Genomic DNA, 23428 nt, shown 5'->3' on the forward strand with positions numbered 1-23428 from the left:
AGATTTTGCAATTTGTGCCTCTGGGAACTGAGGTTCTGTTAAACTTTGAATTCTTAATCTGTTATGATATTTGACATAAAATGCACATCTTGAACTGAAGGTATGACCTATATGTGGCAATTTGGATGTGGTTTCATTTCAGCAAGTGCTCCTTGTAATTCAGTTCTCATTAAGTCACTGCCAAGTATCTCTGTCAGCCTTAGCAAGAATGGTTGTAGTTCCTGAAGAGTGATTTTGACATAAGAGTACATTAAGAGTATTCATGATATGAACATGAGTTCACAAAAATTTCCTCTTCCACAACTAGAATCTAGTACATCAGGTCCAAGTATTGTATAGTTTCATGTCTGCACTGCAAAGTGCTATCTTCTACCTGCTGCTGAAACCTGTTGGTGAAATATTAGGTAAGGCGATGCACTTTGTATTGTCATCTCATTGTTACTAACATTATAGCATGACAAAAAAATAACAAAATTATTGATTACAACTTCTTCTCTGTCTATCCAGTGTGGGGAAAAAAAAAACCAACAACAAACAAAAACAACATTTCTATACTACTTTAAAAAATGTGTTACACCTTTCTGGAGGGCTCACAACTAGTCTTTCTTCAAGATGTTTGTACTTTTACTCACACAAATTAAAGATTACTTTCTGTTGATTATTAAGCTTACTAGTATTTTTGAATATCCAGTCATAATATTAATTTACAAATATATGAAATATTTACAGTATTTTCCTCTGATTATTTCACTCTTCAAATACTTTTATCAAGTAAAATGAAGAGAGACACTGATGTGATTGCACCAAAAGCGTCTTCCAAGTTTGAATGGGTGGCCATGATTTTCCCATGACTTACTCATAAAGTTTAGCCTCCGAATAATGAATTAGTTTTTGGACAATTCTTAGTAACTGTATTCATGTAATCACATCGAGGTGATTTCTTTCCCGTATTTTGAAGAAGTTAAAAGTCTTATGACTGTCTGGCATTCATGTTCTGTCACTGCCTCTGGCCATGAACAAGACTATAGTATCACTCGTTACTCTTGCTGCACATGTGTAAACCCATTTAACATAGCAAGTAGTGCATGTACTTTTGCAGAAATAAATATTAAATGATTTTGTATAAAGAAAATATGGAGGTAGTGACTGTACCTAAAAATAGTTCGTTGGTGCCAGTGTAGATGCTTGGGGTTATGTAGATTAGGCCATCTATGTTATCATACATTAGGCCACTGTAGGACAGGCAGGGGTCACTTAAGAGCCTGAGTGGTTTGTGACAGGCTGGAGTGGTATCAGAAATGTCATGAGATGCCTGTCTGTAGATGTTTGAATTGTTCCCAATGTGCCTGATGACAAAAGCTTCAGTTAAAGATAGGTAACAGATAGGGATATTTAATTGGTGTTTTTTGTTTGTTTGTTTGTTTGTTTTTTGTGTGTGTGTGTGTACATTCATTTTGAAGACTACAGAAAATACTGAATTAAATGCAGAAGTTAAAAGGTCTGAGTAATGATCCTATTTGGTTCTTAAATGAACTAGAGAGGTATAATTTCTTTGTTCTTGGCGGTGCTCTGCATTTTTCCAAAACATTTGAATGAATGTCTAAGTCACTTCAGAACATAGTTTAAATTCCAGACTCTGAGTGAACCTACATGTAGGTTTTGTGGCTTTACTCCTGAGAAAACTGGTGGTGTTTGCTTCAGAGATAAGCCATGGGTTTTTCTGTCTCTTCTGGTGACTGCTGTGCAAATGGAAGCTAGCTATCCTGCCGCAATACTGAAGAAAGGCATGGGGAGGAGGCTAATCCTGACAGCATGCAATAATCTTTCTCATTAAATCAAGTTCTAATGGTCACAGTCATAAGTGAGTTATTTTAAGAGTACAACTTCTGATACTTTGGTTTTCTCTCAGCTGTTGCAGGACAGTGTCCCCTGTAAGATCTAAGTCCTGCATCACACACTTCAAACTAGAAAGGCATGGAAAATAGGACCTTGGCTTTTGAAACTTTTCCACCTTAAAGAGACAGCTACAAAGTGAGTCATTTTATAGATCAGTTGCACACCATAATTTGCTTAAATCAAAATGATGTCCTTCTACTAGAAGCAAAATAATTTAACTTGACCATCAACTGTTTTGTATTCACTGGCACAATTTTGAATGAGGCTGAACAGGTATCTTGTAAAAATCTGGAGGGAAATAAAAGCCAGGCAAAATGCTTATCCCCGGGCAAGGACATTTTATTGCAAGATTTTTACAGTACAGCCCAATAAAATTTTATTTTTATTTGGAATCCTTAATGTAAACAAGATTGTAAGGTATGAAACAAAGAAGGAGGAGATGACACAACCAAGTACCGATTTTCCAATAATCACAAGAGAGAGAAATTTGGACTGAAAAAATACGCTAATAGAGGCATTAAAAAAAAAAAACTAATTTGTTTTCCCATGTTAAGTGAAAGTGAGAGTGAGATGTTCTCTATTCTGTTTTCAATCAGAAATTTCATTATAGTCAGTGTTATTCCATGCATCCTTTTTCACAGTGGAAACAGGCTGTTAGAGCTTTAAGTTGTCTTCACTTTATCTGCAGTAACGTTGTGTGTAAAATGGACATGAGTATAAATAACTGCACTGAAAATTGGCATATGCTTGCCTGGGTGGCAAGATTGGGAATATTTTGTTCCTTGCAATGTGACAGAAGATGTAAATTCCCTTAACTGAAGAGACATTAAAAGTGAAGGCCTTTGGAGATGTTTCTTTACCTCATGCATTAGAGGAAAACTCAGTGCTATGCAGAGCACATTAAAGCAAGATAGCATGTGAGTTTTGTGTATGTTTTTTACAGTGAAACTGTCTTTGTTCAAATCTCTTTTCTCTTCATGTTTTACACTTGAGAGTTTTCCAAGCAGATCGTAGAGACTGGCTGACTTGGTGAAGAGCTATGAGCCAAAACACACCCACTGTTTTCCAGGGCTCTGGGGTGTCTTCAGATGGTGTGGTAGTTTCTCCAGTAAAGGGAGCTTTATGTTTGCTGAGATCTGTGCCTCTTCTCTACCTTTGAGACTGAACAGATCGGATAAAAAGAATATAGAAGTTACTTTTACAGGCCACCCATGGATGCTTCCAAAATCAGATACCACATAAGGAAACAGTGCTCTTAAACCAGATGTCCAATTCTGACACCTGTGAAGAATAGAGCCGTGGTAATCCTCAGTTGTTTGAGTCTGTCCGCGGTTTGAATGGTTCCATTGCAGCTAATGTGATAGAAACATTTTTTTTTTTTTTTTTTTTTTTTTTTTTCAAAAGGAAAGCAGGAATTCTAAGGTGTAGGTATAGCAGTGAGGAAGGTAAAAGCCCTACCTCAACCAGCCACTGCTACCCATTGCTTTAGCACACAGCGGGTGTTTGTCATATCTAAACAGGGAAGAAAGTGTACTGTGGGATAAGGCTAGTTTGTTAAAATTGTTCAATTTTACATGCATATTTCTGTGAACACCATGGACATCTTTGCACTGTCAGTCATTGCTGTCCTAGAGTTTGCTATTTCCTCAGCTGTGTGAAGACTGATCCCCTAGCTCTGACATCTCTCGTACTTGCCTGTAAGACACCGTGCATACCTGAGCTATGATCTGAATAACAAATACTGGGAATGACTCTGATTAGAAGCATTTGTTGTGAAATAACAGACCACTTAAATGGAAGTTTGTGCTATATTCAGCATTCATGTATGGAAATGTGTATGCGTGCAAAGCCATCAAATTGATGTCTATGTAGTAGGATATGGAGAGAAGCAATAGCTTGAATAAAGAAAAATGAATTTTGACCACTATTGTTTAAGCTTTCAAAATACAATTTGCATAAAATCTGACTTAGGTGCTGTTCAAACTTGCTAGATATTTATATACTTTTTCTAAAACATGTAATAGTAAATATAAGGATTATGTTGAGATCTCTATTAACGTGAAATGTGTATACCAAAATACGTTGTTTCATATTGTGACACTGTTCCAAACACAGTGATTTTATTTATTTGTTGAGCTGCTTGTCAACATCTCACAGTTGGGCCCAAATTCTTAGGATTGCTTTGTCTTTGAAGGCATTAAATTAAACAAGTCAGTAACATATAGAGATCTAGTCCATGATGCAGTACTGTGCAAGTAATGCAATAAAATGTTGTTGTATTTTGCTTGTGTCTAAGAAGTTAAAACCCTTTTCAATTTACTTTTATCACTGTTTTGTTTTAATATTGAAAATACCTGAGAGTCTGTAAATACATAGTTGTGTTTAAATTTTTACTGCTGCTCTCTAAGTGGTTCATTGGTAGTTTTTTTTTTTTGTTTGTTTGTTTTTTTTCTCCCTTTCCTTTTCTCATTTACACTGGTTTCAGTTTACATTCGACTTATTAATATATACTGACTTCTTTACTGTCTTATGAAATCCTTGGGTTAAGCATTTGCTTTATCTGGGCTTCATACAAACAGCGTACAGGAATCTTCTGATAATTAGGCAAGTTTAGAACAGTTTATACCACTGTTTGTAACATTTTATACAGCTGAAGTGGATTGCTGACTCTGCTAGCTCTAACTTTTAAAACAACTGATGTGAATTAGAAGACTCCCTTGTCTACAAATGATCAAGTATCTGATCTGAATACTTGTATTATTTTTTGAAATAAGATTTAGACTTTAGACTATACATTTTTATTTTTATAAATATTTTTATACATTTTTAAATTTTCCTTTGCAGCACTAAGCATACTACTATGCGTTGGTGAGTTTTGTTTCCTCTCGTGACAGTACCTCTCTAATACTTGAAGTGCTTGACAGGCTTAATTTTACTTATGTGGTTTTTCCTTTGGCTTTCAGCAAGAATGGTTATACTTGAAATTAACCTGGAACTAAGTATATGTTTGACCCTTAACTGAGTTGAATAAGTGAACTCTGTACTTACCTACAAAATGATCCTTGTGGGTCAAACTTAAGGCTTGGAGGGCAGCACAGTAGCAGCTCACGTTAGAGGATTTTTATGATGTATTTATTCAGGGAGTAAATGGAAATCTTTAATCTGCAAATCCTTGGTGTTTCCTAGCTGAGGTTTGAGGAGCATTGATCGAAGTCATGACTTCTAAAACCCTCACTTGAAACTGTTTCCTCTCATCTTGGGCTGTGGAGGAGCAGGATGTAACAGTTTCACTTTGACACAGTGGGTTAATGAGAAACTCAGGATCAAGATCAAACTAAATGGGTTAAAGCATTAAAGTGAGTTAAAATATGAAATAAAGTAATTTCTCTAACCCTTTTCCAAAGTTCTGTGCTGATATAATGAGTGGCTGCTTTTCTATACTCACCTAGAATCCTAGACTTCACTTTGTGGCATCCTTGGTTAGAGTTGAAGTACTGGCTGTGGCAAAATACAGGAGTGAAATGACAGGGAAGGAAATCAGCAGCAGATGATGATTTCAGCTTGCCTCTTAAATCAGGTAAAATTGTTGTGCAAATGTCCTTTGCAATATTAATAATTTAAGAACCGAATGGTGGTTAAATGCTTAGGGAATGCTAGAGCCTTTAAATATCATTTTAGGTTGAATTGTTTGTTATTTATGTTTCACTTGAACTGCCAGTAGCCTCTAAGATACGCGTGGTGGATTGCGTCCCAGCCTGGCAAGCAGATTAGTTGCGTTTGTAAACTCAGTTAAGCTTTGGACCTTTGAGCTGGAGGAGAATGCTGTGCAATGGAGTTGATGGGTTTTGTCTTCTGAGGGAACAGTTTTGGCTGCTTCGTGCTGAAGCCCTTCAGACCAGACAGTCAGTGCCACTTCCAGTTAAACACACAGTCGATCACCACCTGCCATCATCTGAGCTGGAGCGCTACATCTTGTAACAGATATTCCCATTTGGCACAGTACAAAAAGGATTTTCAATATTTTAGTCCAAGATCACACTGAAAAGCCACTAAGTTGTGCTCTAGAAAGTGGGTGACTTGCATAACTTTATAGACAAGGTACTTTGAATATACTTGCTTAAGACTTTTTAAAACAACACATACACGTGACCTTGTCAAAACACGGGAGCTTGTGCTCTCATTACTGGCAGTGTATTCTGTAGGGGACTGTCTGTTAACTTCAAAGGAGAATCAGCACACTTGCATGAGAGATCAGGACAAAGCTTACGGAACTATGTACATCATTTGTAGCTGTCAAATGGTGTGTGCTTGTCTCCTCCTCCTCCTGTTTGAAGTTCACATTGTCTCTATGGTGCGGTCCTTATCCACAGATTTCTGTGCTGGTTTATCGCTGAGGAAGAACTTCACCTTTCTTTTTGTAGCACATCCCTATTAGAAGGGAAGATGAGTACTTACGAGAATATTGCAAGTGTGTTTTTTGGTGCTTTGATTCACCTGACCTTTGCTTCCCTGTGAGAGATGGTCTTTGTGGTTCTTTAAGACCCCTGAGCCTCTGACCTTAGCTGTTTGATGTGAAAGACCCCCTGTAAGAGGCTTTCTCCCTGCCATACACACGCTAGTCTTTTGACTGTGAGGATCCACCAAAGGCATGCTCCTTCTAGGATTGAGGGAACTACATGTAGGAAATAAAGTTGCTTCTTTGCCCTTTTATAGTGTATTTTTCTAGTTTATCTTCAGTTCTCTACACTGCAAGTCCCATTGCATGTTATGGAGGCTAGTGTTTACCCGTAAGCATAATTAGCCTGTAAACAATACAGAACCAGAACAAATTATTGTATTTAAGCAAGCTAGGAAATTGCAAAGTTTGTTTTCCTTTGGGAGCCGAGCTCCTCAGATCAAGTTAATTTTCATTATTAAATATAATGCATTCCTTCTGCTGTAATTTTTTGAGATTCACAGCTCCTCACTTACTCTGGTTGAGTCCTCAGGTGTGAGGTGGCATCATGGGCATGCATCTCTGTTCTCTGCTGTCATACTCAGAATGGAACAATCTAGAGGCAGCTTTTAGGCAGAGCTTAGAAGCACAGGTCAGACTGACCTTTCTCTGTGTCTGAGAACTATCCTTGCTCCAAAGTACTACTAGACCAGTAATTGAATTGATCTCACAGTGAATAATAAGAAATGAATCATGCTTGTTTAATTTTTTTTAACCTCTCCACCAGCCTAAAAAGAAATTAATCTGGCAGAAGCGTGTATAGCCTTTCTTACTTTATTTTTTTTTTTCCTCATGGATTTCTGCATTCCCTGATTACCGTGACAGGGCATAAAAATACTAGAGGTGAAGGAATACCTCTGAGCTGCTGCTCTGCCTGCTGCACACCAGTAGCATGTTGGTCCTGCACAGGGAGACAGAGCTCACCGAGGCAGGAACCTGAGCATGCAGTTGTGTGTGTAGGTGTGCAGGAACATGTGGCTTCCTACCGCTGCTTCCCTTCTCTTGAAATGATATTACCCCTTCCAAAGGCATTGCAAAGTAATTCAGTGTTGCCAGTAGTGCAAACCTGGAATTTTTCCTGTTAGATATGGCCTGATTTTAGAGAAAGGGAAGGAGAAGATCAATTTAGTATGCTGAGGGAACATTAGTCTGCCTCTGTGGAGTAGCAGAGGTTGGAGGATGGTGGTGCCTGAGCTGGCAGAATGAGGGTGAGGAATAGGTGGAGGCTGTGAAATAATTTCTTTAGGAAGCCCATGCATCACGTTGTACTGAATGGTTAACATAATTTTATCTGTGTTCCTGTTGTTTAGTGAACCATTTGGGATGGTCATATTTATCTTTATGACCATGGACATACTTTAGAGTGGGTCTCTCTAGAACTATGGAGTTGGTGTTGTGTGGTTAAGGGCTGTTTTGCAGCCAGCATTAAGAGCTGATGTGGTCAGATGTATGCTAACCCTAAATTTTCAAACCTCTCTCTTTATTTTTGAATGCACAACTTTAATTAAAATCAACAAAAACTGTACAGCTTAGTTTGCAAGCCAGTGTGAAGTCTTCAGGATTATAAATTTTAGCCAGCAAGAGGAACTTGCTCTGTGGATGCTGGACCAGCATGCTTGAAATAAGCGAAGTGGGAAGGAATCATCAAATAGTCTGCACTAGATACCATGGTGACAAGGATGGCATAAATGCTTCAATTCAAATCATTAGCTAGTTGCAAAGTATCCATGCTGTGCAAAGCTTTTTTTGTATTATAATGCTTTTAAGGATAGTTTTAAGAAACTTCTAGTTAGATAGATTTAAAAAACTTTTTAATCATTATGATTGCCTTTAAACGAAGTTACATTACTAGTGAGCTGTGTTACCCCATACAATTGTTCTTAAATAATTAAAAATATAAATTATATAGAATAGTGTGTCAGTAACAACCTGCATGGACTAGGGTTGCCAGCAGACTTGTACCTGATCCCGTAGGAAGGGAGTTCATTACTTGGAGAGTTTGATATAATGGTGTACTGTGGATGCCTACAGAGCAGCTCAGTGGGCTTGTGCTGTGTCTATGCTGATTATACTGCTGTTAGGGGGAAGATTTCCTACCAGTAGTGTGTCAACATAGGGCCATTTCCAGGACCAATTCACTTCAAATTTTACACTGAACTGAAGTCAGTAAGGTGAAAAGCAGACAACGGTTATGTCTTTCAGGTGGTCTAGTTTACCTTTTATTTTTTCCTGTTTCTTCTGAAATAGGAAATGGAGCACAAGAACCATGACAGTTGGCTAAGGGGAGATTAAATATCTTGACTTTTTTTCCTTATAAGAGAAATGTTTTTGATACTGTGTACTATAGTTTTCAAAAATGTGAACATGAATTTTTATATTGCTGTGTTATTTTCGAAGTAGGTATAAGGTATGTATAAGCTCAGCAAAGCTAGGATCTTAAAGAATTGCCTCACCCTGTGGTTTTAAGGCAGCTTTGTTTAGTTAAATAAGTTTTTTGCCATCTCTCCATAAACTTTACTGAGTCTTAAAATAGGATGCAGTCTTTGGTGCATCATTACTGAGTTCACAGTTTCTGAGGCATAAACACCAAGATGCAAACTGTTGGAACTTTACACTGCCAAGAATGATAATAACAACAACAACAACAAAGAAGTGGAGGAGGAGGGGGGTTTATTTCTAAGGCCTAGGATAGTTCTGGTATGGGTTCATAGAATCATTTAAGTTGGAAAAGACCATTAAGATCATCTAGTCCTACCGCCATCTCTAAATAGTGCTACTTTTAGGAAGGGAAATGGTACCCTCTGATATCAGCTGAAAACTGACTCTTTATGCACTATGACAATAGCTGTTGTTTATCTCAAATTTCTGCCAAGATCCCAGACATTTAATAGCTGTTATCAACTATTACAACTGTTATCACTTGGCTTTGAGTAGTCTCAGTTGAACTTTTTAAAGTAACATAAAAATGTGGGGACAGACAACATGTGCCTTGTGTGTAGATATAAATAAATGAAATACACAAGAACATATTCTCCTTTTATGTGCATCTGCCTCTTAGTTTAATTAATGATAGCATTTGTCATAGGCTGTGTAGGAGAGGCTGGCTTCTTCTTAAGCAAGGCTTATATCAGACAACTTGAGTGGCCTGACAGGATAAAAATCCAGCTGAAGTGTCTGAAAGTGCAGCAAAGGATACAGGTACGTAGGTGTTAGAAACTTGGATAAAATTTAAGTTTTTGGTGAAGGATGCTCAGGGTAACATGTAGTCTGTACAACAGTAGAGTGGAAATAAGGAGGGAATAACAAGAAGAAGAACACTGCTCTTGGAAGGCTTGAACTAGCAGCCTATCAGTCATGAAGTTTTCTCACAGGGTGATACAGTCTGAACAATAGAGCAGGAAGATAACTAGCACTCTGTGTGAACTGGAAAAGGTGCTGGGGCTGTTGGAAAAGCTCCAAAAAGTACACACTTGATGTTAAAAATAACATAGACCCATATCACAATGTCAATAATACAGAAAGGAAATAGAAGAAATTAATAATGTTATCAAGAAAGGAGCAATAACCTTCTGACTGACCCAGTACCTAGATATTAAAGTATTTTGGGAATGGGGCTTTGCCTCTGCAGGTCAGTCAGAGAAGATGGGATGAAGGAAGAAAGACAAGGGAAAGATGCTGGAGGACAGATTAGCATTAGGGCAGGTCAGAAATTTTAGGGCTTGTCTGAGTAAAATGTCTTATTAGAACATGCCAACTTTTTTTTTAAAAAACAAACAAACAAACAAACAAAAAAAAACAAACACAAAAAAACTTTGTACCTGGATAACTTGTCTTCCTACAGTCATATTCTAATCAAAATGACAACACAACTTCCCCAGGTCAGCCTTTCTCAACCAAGATGATGGGAGGCCCAGGCTCAAGCCCTTGTTTTGTTATATTCCCCAAACTCATATTATTATTAATGTTTATTGTGTGTGGTATTTGGTGACAGACTTGAAATGACATTTAACCTTCTCATTATGTTTAACTCTGCAACTATTTTGTGTGTGTGTGTTCAAATGTCTCCTTTTGCATTAGAAAATGAAGAGGTAGGATGACCTTTACGCAGACAGAAGATTTGTAATTCCTTCCTACCTTAAAATATACTAGTGCGCCTCACTGAGATGTATACTTGGAATCTGAAGGAGGAAAATGTAGAACTACTTGGCTGGCATGATAATTTTCACTGATCAGTAGTTTATGAAGGAAAGCAGCAAAGCTGAAATTGGAATTTTAGAACTCAGTTAAAGACTTTGACACCTTACTCTGCTTAGTGAGCTACTGCCAAATAAATACACAATTGAATCTTTTTTAATTCTAGATGACAAGATTTGAAATGAAATAATCATATTTCACTCCTAACTGAATTTTATTGCTACTTCAGAAGAGAAGGATTAATTTTAAATGCTTTCCTGGATATTCATTTCCTTTTAAACTGGAAATTGCTATAATCAAAATGAAAACTCTTGACAGTGAATTTAAATGTTCATCTTCTGTTTCTCATCATAACTTTGTTTAATAGACATCTACAGTTTACTGGAGAAAAGCCATTCTAATTCCTCACAGGAAATGAAAGTAATTTCTGTATTAAAATTTCAGTCTGTATGGTGAATGAAGGCTAGCCTACACACCACTTTGTTCTAAAATGGCGCTGCATGATTTGTGTCTTAAATTGATTGCATGAAATTATGATTTCAGATATATTGCATAAACTATATGAACAGACTGAAGAAAATTTAGGCTAATTATTCAGTCTGGATTTATTTTTTGAAAGTGCAAGTATAGTATCATCCATCCTGGTAAAGTCTTCTCATCAGGTATTTGACTTAAGTCTATGCAACTTGTCTGTGGTACCTATCCAATACAAAATGAAAGGTTTCCTATGATTTCTTACAGCAACTAAGACTGTCAAAATGCTTTCCAATAGCAAGATACATGATTGTAGACAAAAGAATTTTAATAAAACCTCTGTGTGGAATAGCTTGACAAAATATCAGATGTTGTTACCTGTACTTCTGGATTTTTTCATCATCCATGGTGAGGCTTCTTGGATAGGCTTCTTTTTTTTTTCCCTTTTTTTTTTTTTTTTTTTCAAGTAGACCTGTATATGTATTTTAGACCTGACATAGACTGATTTTTAACTGAATTCTTGTTTATAAGTGTAAGTAGACTGGAGTAGATCTTACAAGTTGGAAAATGGTCTCAGTTTCCTTAAATTCTGTCCCTGTAACTCTCTCTGTTTGAGCCTCCTGCAAAACCACCCACAATTATGTTCTGGTAATTGGTCATTTTTCTAGTTGATAAATCCTTCACAGCTTAAACCTCTTCCAAGGTCATTTACCACCTCTGATAGAGTGGCATGTAACATCTCTGAGTAAGCTTTTAATTTCCAATGTGTAAATAATCACTATCTCTCATGCACCTTAGGCTGTGTAGCTTTGTTTTGACTGAACCTCTGTAGTGGTTTTCTATCTTTTTTGGTTTGTTTGCTTTAATTAGTTGCTGTGTAAGGTTTTATTAGTCCTATTCATTAATTCTCAGCTTTCTGTTTACCATGTACAAAAATGGTGTACCTTGTAATCTGAAATGCATGTAGTGAATGTGACAGTGCTCTTCTCACAGTCTGCTCTCACATGATTGACTAATCATTAAATCACAACTTTGATTTATTGTAACTCTGGGCAGTGATGATGGGTGATGGATCGTGATGGTCATGGTATTTCAGAAGTAAAGTTTAAATTATATTTTATAAGAATTTTTCCCTCCTTTGAAGCAACACATCTGTAATCCTCCAGTAGTGTTTATGGCAGCAGGTGACTAGTGATTGGTTCTCTGAAGATCCTATTAGTCCGGCATTATTTTGCCAGTACAGCTTTTAATTATTATTATTTTTTTAATTATCTGTAAGAATTGTTTTTTAGAATGAATTACTGGTATTATTTTTAGAAGTCAACGACTAAATTCCTTCATGCTGGCAGTAAGCAATCTAAGGGGGTGGATTTTGTCTCATGGTGAAGATGGTTTTAATCTATCCAGACCCTGGATATTAAAGATTTTGATATTGTTTGAGTTTAACTTAACTAAAATTATCTAGTATTGGTTTTTAAAGTTTAGGCAACACTTTCTGGTGTTCCAAATTAGATCCAGAGCAAGGAAGTTTTTTGTAAAGGAAAATATTTCTCTTACTCAATTTTAAAACATCTCCATCTGTAGCACATTTCTCCAGCCCAAGAATAGCATAGGCAAAGCTGAAACATTTTTCAGAAGTGCACCATCAAACAAAAGAAGAAACATACCCACCTTTGAAATGGGTTACATGGAGACATAGTTAATGGACAAGGCAAAACAAGACAAAGCTACATAAGCTTTTCTCCTTGTGTGGTTGTCTTGTGTTGTGGAAGACTGCAGCAGCATCCACTGAGATTTTTATTCTTTTGTGCCTCCTCTGTTCTGAATCTCAAAGGAGAGTTAACTGCCTGTCCTCCTGTCAGAGCTACTTGCACAGATAGACTGTGGATGCTCCTTTTGATATCCAGAAGTGAATATCCACGTAACGTCCCCTTCATGTCTTTAATGGCATTGGGTAAGTCTTGTATTTCTAGGCTTGACTAGTAAGCGTCATCTCAAGTTCCTGTCCAGTAGCCTGGAAAACTTACTTCTCAATCAAACTGTTCAGGTAATGTCCATAAATGACCCTTTCTCACTTCTAAATGAGAAGTCAAACAGCTTTTTGAACACTATTCTTGTTTTCCCTTTATGTATGGACTTCACAGTTTTATTGGGGTTTGTACTAGGAAGTTTTGAAATTGCCAAGAAACATCTTGGCATGACATCAGACCTCCAAGTGTGTTTGATGCACCTGGGGCGCAATAACCCCAAGCAGAGCTACAGGCTGGGAGAGGAATGGTTGGAAAGCTGCCAGGCAGAGAAGGACCTGGGAGTGATGGTGGACAGTCGGCTGAATATGAGCCAGCAGTGTGCTCAGGTGGCCAAGAAGGCCAACGGCATCCTGGCTTGTATTAGGAACAGCGTGACCAGCAGGGCTAGGGAGGTGATCGTCCCCCTGTACTCAGCTCTGGTGAGGCCGCACCTCGAGTACTGTGTTCAGTTTTGGGCCCCTCGCTACAAGAAGGACATCGAGGTGCTTGAGCGGGTGCAGAGAAGGGCGACGAAGCTGGTGAGGGGCCTGGAGAACAAGTCCTACGAGGAGCGGCTGAGGGAGCTGGGCTTGTTCAGCCTGGAGAAGAGGAGGCTCAGGGGTGACCTTATCGCTCTTTTTAGGTACCTCAAGGGAGGCTGTAGCGAGGTGGGGGTTGGCCTGTTCTCCCACGTGCCTGGTGACAGGACGAGGGGGAATGGGCTTAAGTTGAGCCAGGGGAGTTTTAGGTTAGATGTTAGGAGGAACTTCTTTACAGAAAGGGTTGTGAGGCATTGGAACAGGCTGCCCAGGGAAGTGGTGGAGTCACCATCCCTGGAAGTCTTCAAAAGACGCTTAGATGTAGAGCTTAGGGATATGGTTTAGTGGAGGGCTGTTAGCGTTAGGTTGGAGGTTGGACTCGATGACCTTGAGGTCTCTTCCAACCTAGAAATTCTGTGATTCTGTGATTCTGTGACTTGCCAAAAGCCAGAGGTAGGACAGAACCGAACTATTGGAAGGATCTAAGATCTCCCGCGGCTTACTTCCGATGTGACTCTGAAGAGCAAACAATTTCACTCTGAATTTTCTTTCCTCAACTGTCTTTTCTCTGTTCAGACATGTGTTTCTTCTGAGAAGGAACCTTCTCATGAAGTGCTGGTAGCACCTATTGTTGGGTGGCTGACATGCAGGCTGGGCCTCCCACATGCTGTTATTTTGCAACAAAACAAGTGCATGATGACTCGATAACAAAGGAGCACGAAGAACAATGGCTAGCTATTTATTCACATGTGCCTTGTGTATTAGGATTTTTTTTAGATAAAACTAAATTCTATATTGTTGAAAATATTATTTTTTCTTGTAATAGTAGATGGGAATTGCATTTCTGAAGTCATAGTTAGATATCATTACTTTGTAGTCCTATGTTGAAATTCATCAACTCTTAGGACTTTTTTGAGGGTGTAATTGGGGAGTGTCTAAATATGGTCTGGGTGTATTCACTCCTGTTTTCTTGCTCATGTCCTTCAGGAGCTTTTTTTTTTTAAATTATTATTATTATTTTATTTTGGAGAATGTAACAATCATCCATTTACACTGGTAATATGGAATTTAACTTTGTAATGCTACGGTTATTAAAACTGATTAAAAGTTAATCACTGCCAATGATATACGTCATATATTAATACAGTTTATATTGTTGCATCAGCAGACATGCTGTGGCTGGCTGACTGAAATATTAATCTCTAGATGCCTATAACTTACCTGTATGTGATGAACAAACCCAGTGTTCCTCTAATGTAATCGGGGGTCTATTCATTTGTGTCCTTTCAAAGTTTTTATCTGGTATTTATTATATTTTTCACCATGGCTCAAACACTTGGTAAAGGTTAATATCAGAGCTTCAATTTTATAAATGATAATGTAATTCCCTGAATGAGTAATAAAAATATGTGTATTCATTCAGTGTATGAGATTTAATAAGCATTATCATGATCAAAATCTGCTAGTACCAAAAAACTCCTTGCCAGTGTGTTCTTAATATTATTGCCTTTCCAAAATAGTTGGATTATGTTTGCTGGAATGACCACCTGCAGAGAAGGGCATGTCAGCCTGACGAGCACAGCCTGCTGAACACAGTTGGCTACAGATTATTCAGGATCAAGGCAGCAGGAAACCATTAAAAAACAAAACACAAAAAACTCTTGTATGTAGAGCTGGCATTTCTCTTGTGTGTGATGGGGAAAGCTGGGGGTGTGCTGTTAGTTACCTTCCTAATTCTGCAGCATTATGTTAAAAGAAAACACACTGTTAACACTCCCCTTCCCCCAAAATAAATAAATAAATACATAAATAAAAATGTTTACAATTACTTCCTTTTTGTAGGAATTCATCCTGGCCTGATCATAGAAAGTTCCTAACTCTTTTCATGAGTTTGATATGGTTCTTCTGCAATGGTTCTTCAGGGGCTGATTGTTCACCTTCTCAACCACAGCTAGGCAGTAGACAACCTTGCAGTGCAGTGGTCTCCTGCTTCTTTGCAGAGCAAAATGCTTCAGCCAGGCCTGGTTCCTCTCCTCTTGCCCTCTCCTCCACAACAGCCATGCCTTCCTGCAGCAGCTCTGGGAGCAGTAGGAAAGGCAGTGCTCATGGGGAGGTGATGGGAACTGCAGGAGGCATTGCGGGGAGGTGTGGAAAAGTGTCATCTGTAGCAAAGGAATGTTTGGGATAAGCTGGTCCACAAGAGAACATGAGAATTAGGAAGGACTTTTGGGATGTGCCACCACACCACCTGGCCATGTCCCTTAAAGGGCAGTGACCACTCTGGCTGACTTGCAGTGCGTGGGAGCGCTTTGCCTGACATTTTATTTTTCTGAGTGTGAGGGACCACACTCTGCGTTAGAGACAATTTAAAGTGGTGTGCAGTCATTTGGGGGTAGGGGAGAAGGTGATATGTGATTGGTTACGTGGGAGGGAGAACCGAGAGGTGAGGGTGCTCTGGTGTAGAGGTGAGTAGATGGAGACAGAATTGCTCCAAAGGAAGAAACAACTTTGAAGATTTGATAACAGTGCTATAAAGAGTGATAAATTCTAATTTTATTGAACTTCCATTTGTTATATGCATGTATTGAAAGCAAAATTACACATTTATCATTCTCAATGTAGTGTAATCCATAAAAATGATATCAGATAAATGTAATGAACCTGCTGGTTATGGAAACTCTGATTTCCAGTCTAATATGATATTCAGCTGCTGTTAGTAGAGGCTAAAAAGAAATTGGGCAACTTTAGGATTGGGATATTGTGACCCTTTTGTTTGTAACAGAAATCAGTTAATATAAAATCTATCAATTAGAGATTGATTAGTCTCAATTAGAGACTAATTGAATGCAAGCTGCAACAAAAATAGACACTGGACATCTGATGAGTCTGAGACATGAGACGTCTGAGTGTGTGTATATAGACCTTTGGAAAGTCTTTACAGAAGGAGAAAGAAGTATCTGTCTAAAGACAAAGATTTTTAAAAACAAGACTGAGCCTCATTCTGTAATACAACTTCTCCTCTTAACTCTCCCGTCTTATTATTTATGTAGAAAGCTGCAACTAACAGATGCTTGTATCTTTAAAGGCTATATTTGCAGCTTGTTTTCATCTTTCCATTGCCAATGTCACACGAAGTGTAAACACATTTATATATATATAAATAAAACGGAAAGTTCAAACTCTTGTCTTACAAAAAGTCTAAAAAATATGAACTTACCATTTAGGGTTTCTTTATTTTTGATTATATATATGTAAAATTCTGTACAGTTTCCTGAAGGGAATTGTAAATCAAAGTGACTATTTATTGCAATGGGAATAAGGGATAGGTTGGATGAAAAATAAAAAAGGCAGAAAAGAAACTAAGATATGAAACATCAAAGACTGTCAGATAAACATCACAAATTCATTTGCAGTAGTGAATTACAAAATCAGAAACAAGGAAAAGTTTTTGAACTGTTACTCTGCAAACTTATTTTTGTCATAATGTGTAAAATGCAAATTCTGATGATTATGTAAATTTTTGTATGATTTATGTAGTTCAAATGATACAGTAGATCATTTGTGGGATATTGTCTGAATACCAATGTAGATATTTATTTTACATATTTTTAACCTGAAATTTTCGGAGTATCTGAGTTTCTCTACTGGTTATTTTTCTAAAAAGTTTTTTAGAAAAGAACTTTTAGAGTTTTTTAGAGACTTTTTTAGAGTTTTTTAGAGACTTTTTTAGAGTTCTTTAGAGACTTTTTTAGAGTTTTTTTTAGAGTTTTTCTGGAAGTGGAATTCAACATGTTTTATGAACGAGATCTTCCATGTTGATGGATCCTTGTCCTGCATAAGTGCACGTTGTCTGAAATCTTACACAGTGGATCTGATGCTTGGAATAAGAGTTTAAAGCAATAAATCTCTCTGCCTCTGAGAAAAGGAATTCAGCTGTTTGAGGAGAAATTGATACTGTTATGGAGGGGCATTATCAACCTTAGATAATGACATTATTATTATTATTATTTTTTATTATTATTTTTATTTTTTTTTTCCTGATGTGTTTATCCTCAATTAACTAGTCTATATTAATTCTAATATTCTTCCTTTGGCTTCTGTGCTTAAATTGTACCCTGTTTGCTCAAGGGAAATACTTTTATTGCTTGTTATTTATTGATATAGCAATGGAGTTCTATTCCCTGCCCTCATCTCTTGCACTGCAGAGATTTAAGTAGATGTTCATGTTTTCAGTAGGACTTTTTCTAGAAGTGGCTGGGAAAGGGTACTTATTTACACATGGCTAATCCTCTCTGAATGTAAGCACCACACGGTAACTTCTTCTGATAAAGCTAAAGATTACTTTCTCTGCACTGAACAATTCAGTTTAATTACCTCTAACTCATTACATTGTTTTCACCAAGTTGTATGACATGGAATGAGGTGGGGTGCTGAAGAGGCTCTGTAGAAAATAGAGCCCAGCTCATTTGTTTTATGATAGTTGCTACAATTTGAGCTAGCACAGCAGCTGGAGGCCAGTTACACAGAGAGAAAGCCTGCCTCATCTCACCCCTCACTCCTTGGGTGTCAGCTGTATCAGCAGCCAGTACAGGGGAAAAGATGAGTTGGGAGTTAACATATTGGAGAAAAATGTGCGAAATGTGTGTGCAAAAATTGGAAATACATGAGGAGAAAGGGCAGGATTTTTTATTATTATTATTTTTTATTATTTTTTTTTTGTTGTTGTTGTTTGTTTTTTTTTGGACTTGAAATACTTGGTAATGGCAGTTGAAAGAAAGTGTAGATTGGATCCTATTATAGTATACCTAGCATCTGAGCTTCCTAGTGTTAGACACTTTCCAGATGAAAAATAGATCCCACTGTATAAAGAATTTAATCAGTGACCCCGGAACTCTCAGGAGCTTAACTTCCAGCCCTCTCTCTGGCGTTAAAACACATTTTGCTGGTTGCTCATTCTACTCTTTTTAGCAAAAGCACTATGTTCATACAAACACTGAGTACTTGTTTCCAGGGGAAAAAATGATTCTTTTTCATGCAAACAGTAGATAGTGTACTAGAGCCTTGGAGGTGCCTGAGATGTGAGGTTTCAAATACTGTCACTAGATACGCACAGCAGTGGTTCTGGGGACATGTCAAAAGAAATGAAGTGTGAAACTGTATCTGCAACCTCTTGCCAGGAGGTTTTGAAATAAGGGTGTTTTGAGCAGCTTACAAGGCTGTCTCGTTCCCTGAAGTTACAGCTATATTGTCGGTACTGCTGCATAAATCATTGTAGTTTTATGTCAGGAGACACATTGAGATAAATATTGAGGGTGAGAAGAAAGAAGCCACAGATGAAAACTGTTAAAGTACTCAGTGACCAAGAGCAACATCGTGGTAGTGTGAAGAATAATTGTATGAATGAATGATTGTATGAATGAAGAGATTTGGAAGAAATACCTGAATTGGAATGAACCTTATTTTTGCTAAAAACTTGAAGAGATTAAGGCAATAAAATTACAAAGATGTCTGCGAGAACATTGCTCAGTGTTAATTTGCCTTCCAAAGAGATCCAGCTGGCTTTAATAAGAAATGGTCTTTCAGTGATCTGGGTTATGTTCTCCTGGCAAGAAGTCTCTTGTCCCACACCTCCCAGAAATTTAACATAATAATCAAACACACTTCAAAGACACCAGAAGTGCTAGAGTGTATTATGTAGCATCAAAGCACTATGATTATCACGATGTTTATACTCAAACCTGAAGACAACTGAAAGGCATCCGCTATGCACAGAGCACGAATGAGCTCAGAGAATGTGCGTTAGAGCCCTTATCTGATCATTGCATTTATGATTACACACTGTAAGTGGAAATTATCTTACAGCTATAAAGAGGCAGAGCTTGATATGTTGTGTCTCAGAAAGAAAATCTGGGATTGATTCCACCTGGAGTGAAGAGCAAAATAAAACATAAAGATAAGAACTTGTGTATTAATGTGAAAAACTGTAGCTGGTTCATCTAGAGTTCAAACAAGCTTCCTGTGCTTTTGTAGTAAAACATCGCATGCTGAATTGTTCTCGTGAACTCAGCATATTTAGTGTCTGTTCCCCCCAGCATTGAAATATGTAAAAGTAATGTGAATTTATTAGTTATATTTGTAATCTTGTATAATTTCCTTTCACTGCATTGTTTCTTAAGGAGATGGTTCTGTTTTCCTCTCTCCAACTATTCTGCAAAACTGGGAAAATGAGAAGTCAGTAATTACATTAAATCTTGTCCTTTCTTTATCTATGGACTTTCAGATGCCTGGCAGTAACATACTATCCTGTCCTTTCTGGCACGACATCTTGTCCTTTTCCAGGCTGTTGCTTTATTTGAAGTAACTGAAATTAGCACAGTCTGCTTCGGCAAATTATGTTAAGGTGTGCAGGTCTGCCAGCACCCACCAAAGATATCAGCACCTACGCAGTGCTGCTCAGCCAGCAATGTTCCTCACAGCCTTTTCTAATGTCAATTTTTTCCCAGTGACATTCAGAATTGGCTAATGCCTTTCCAGTAAATTACAGGACATTAATGAAGGAATTAAGTTGATTGGAGAGAAAAATTAGATCTCTTCATGTTAACCTTAGGGTATATTGAACTTCCTAACTGGCCTTCATATTAATGTCTGCAATCAGGAGATAAAAGCTTGTCAGATTTTGCAGGAGTTGCACTGAAACTTTGTCTTAATGAGTCCTACAGTTGAATCTCTACTTAAATTTAGTGAGATATGTAGCTCTCATTTCATTTGTTCATAAATACGTATGGAATATTCTGTAGTAATACTGAAGTTAAAGTACACAAATAAAAAGTAATGTCACTGAAGTAACCTGAGAGAGAACCCTGAGTACTTCTTGCTTTTGAATGCAGTTAGGCAGTTCCGTTTTTCCTGGCTAAGCATTGAAGTATCTCTGCAGGTTTCCAAATAACTTTATAGTACCTTGCAACTGAAATTTTTCTGGGGATTTATACTGTTGACAAACTGGGATGGTTTTGACTAGTAAACCAAGGGTTCTCCTGTTGTGCTTGACTGCTCTTATCTAAATGAAGTTATCCTAATTAAACATGGGTAGGACATAGTGGTGGGGTTAGAAAAATCTGGGTAGTGTTATGTTCCCATTTTCTCTTATCCTTTCCTATAGCTGAATTTTATTTTATTATTTTTTATTGTTATTTTTTATTTTTATGAGGAGGCAGTATTTTCCCAACTTGTAAATGTTTCTTGGCTGCTGCTCTATACAGTGAAGAGAAGAAAAGCTGTGTTTTCAAGATGGCTGTTAATTTTGAAATGGAGTTCTTCAGCAAAATGTGGGAAATTGCTGTTGTCTGGGCATGTATGAAACCAATCATAAGCATGCTTTTCAAGAGCAAGTTAACTGTGCCTTCACAAAAGCTGCGTTCTCCATCACAGCCATGAGCTGATAAAAACCTGGCCTGTTGTTTGTAGAGGGGAGCTGGTTAGAAAGGTGTGCATTTTTTTTTTTTTTTTTTGCTGTTTTTTCACTGCTGATTTAAGAAAGAAGGGCTTTACATCCTGAAAGACAGAAGTGCATTCTACACGTTTGAAGTGTTTATCTTGATTATAACCACAGGAATAAATCACAGCATGCAGTAGCTATGTGAACACTTATTCGTATGTTGAGAGATATCCTACGTAGGAGGAGACTTGGCACCGAGATGCCTCACACAAAGATAAATAAGCACTGAATGTTGGTAGGACTGAGGGCTAAAACATCTCATTTTTCAGTCTGTTCAAATGTGTTACTTTTGTTTACAATATGATGAGTGGAGAATCTTTTGGCACTAATCTTGGTACAGCGTACCACCTCAGTGTTACCAGTTGTCTTTTCAGTAATCATTACTCGTTATTTTCTAAAAGCATGGAGCTAACAGAGGGATGCCTGAGGAGATTTTAGCTGATGACAAACTACAAGTAGATTCATGTTTTAATTCTCTAGCAAGTTTTTCTTCCTCTGGGATCAGATGTGTTGCTAGAGAATGAAGTACGTGTATTTACCATCATAATTAAAGTAGTTGTAACACAAATGAATAATCAACAATATTTTTTTGTTTGTTTGTTTATTTGTTACTGGTTGTCGCTACAAGATGGACTAATTGATTGTCATTATATGTGACTTCAACTTAGTTTTTGTTTTCAGATCCCTCCCACCAGCACAAGAGATTTGTTATCTTAGTAGGGATCCTTCTTATCTTGTTTTTAACAGAAAATACTGGAGAACAGAGAACAATTTTGTATCTTTTTATGTTTCTGTGTATGGTTTTATGGAGGCTGCATTGCAAAAAATGGGCTTTAAAAGAATAGAAAAGCAAAGAAGGGTATATCTTTCTGGGTCAAATAGCCAGCCAAAGGAATGAAACTTATTCAGACACCACCATCCTAATTACAGCCTGATGAACAATACTTGAGTAAATGAGTGGCCGAGGGTCCTTATTCCTGGATTCTGAGTTAAAATACATGTATGCTCACTGTTGCACTCAGCTTGCCAGCAAGTCACCAAATGCTGGCCAAGTAGTTCAGGGCAGGCCTGCCCAGGCTTGATCCACACAAGTTAGTGTCTGCAGGGTTGTGAAACAGGGTGATGTGGGGCCTCGCGGGAATCTTCCACCTGTGCTTAGGTGGACAGAGCACTCTACTTGTGGTGGTCAGGCTCAGGATGAGGTTTGGATGCAATGCCACTGTACCACCTTGCACTGAATGCTCTGAAAAGTGAGGAATGGAGCAGAACTGTAGCACCTACCCAAGTGGCATCTAGATTTCTTAGCGTAAATAATTGGAGATATTATGAAACTCACATAAGTAAGGACATGGTTTTCCAAAATCTGAGGCTGGTTGAGAAGCAGTACTCTTAGAAAGAATTCCTGGTTTCTCAGTGGAGACAACTCAACACATAGATGGTCCCGCCAAGCTGAGAGCCTGAAGCTCTGACAGCCTTTCTGCTGCTTGTGTGCCCAGGGCACCTGACTTTTACTAGAACCTTTAGAAATACTACAGTGGGAGAAAGCTTCCTCAACAGAGTTGAGTTATTATTTCCTGACATGCGGTTAAGTAGGTATAACAGCAACTAGCTCCTGTAATGTGTATTTATAGCGTATACTTTATTATACAGTACAGGCGTTTATAAAGCACATTGAGGTCCTTAGCTGAAAGGTGTTACATAAATGCAAGAAATAATTACTGTTGCACATATAAAAGAGTGAAGTCTTCCTGCCAGTAGGCTTTCCTCAAGGGGGAATTTAATTATCTGTAGTAATTTTATTGCAGTCTCTCTTGAGACTGGAATGTGTAGTTTTTAAAGTTGATTTAAACAAGAGGGAGACTCTCTGCAATCTAGTGAAAGGGATATGATTCTTCCTTTTCTTTGCTGGACATTTGGCTACACACACTTGTCTTCATGTAACTAGACAGAATGAACCCTTCAAATTCTCAGGTGACTTTAGGTTTTCTGTCAAGGTGAAGAGATACCACCTCTTGTCTCTCAATTTAAGGCATTTCCTCTGTTTATTCAAATTGTTTTGGGATGCACTTGTTTGCATTTGCTTATCTCTAGCTTCGGGTAATTGGCCTTATTTAGAAAGGACATGCTTCGTGTGTCAAAATATGTAACCAAATTTAAAATATAACAATTTAACAGTATAAATGGCAAATGCATTAATGCAAATGGGCTTATAGTACAACAAACCTAAACTTGCTTTTTGTTCAGATTTTCTTATAGTATCATATAGCTTTGAGAAGGTACATCTCAGACCTTCAAAAGATGAAAAATACATTTTCCCAATGTACTG

The 23428-nt window shown here is 37.7% G+C and overlaps 1 protein-coding gene across 5 annotated transcripts in view; it reads left to right on the forward strand.

Annotated features, from left to right (window-relative positions):
* The window catches only part of GRID1 (glutamate ionotropic receptor delta type subunit 1), a 531300-nt gene that overhangs the window by 266831 nt on the left and 241041 nt on the right, over nt 1-23428 (forward strand). The window lies entirely within an intron of this gene.

This window comes from Aythya ferina (genome assembly GCF_964211825.1).
Source record: "Aythya ferina genome assembly, chromosome: 7".
NCBI lineage: Eukaryota > Metazoa > Chordata > Aves > Anseriformes > Anatidae > Aythya > Aythya ferina.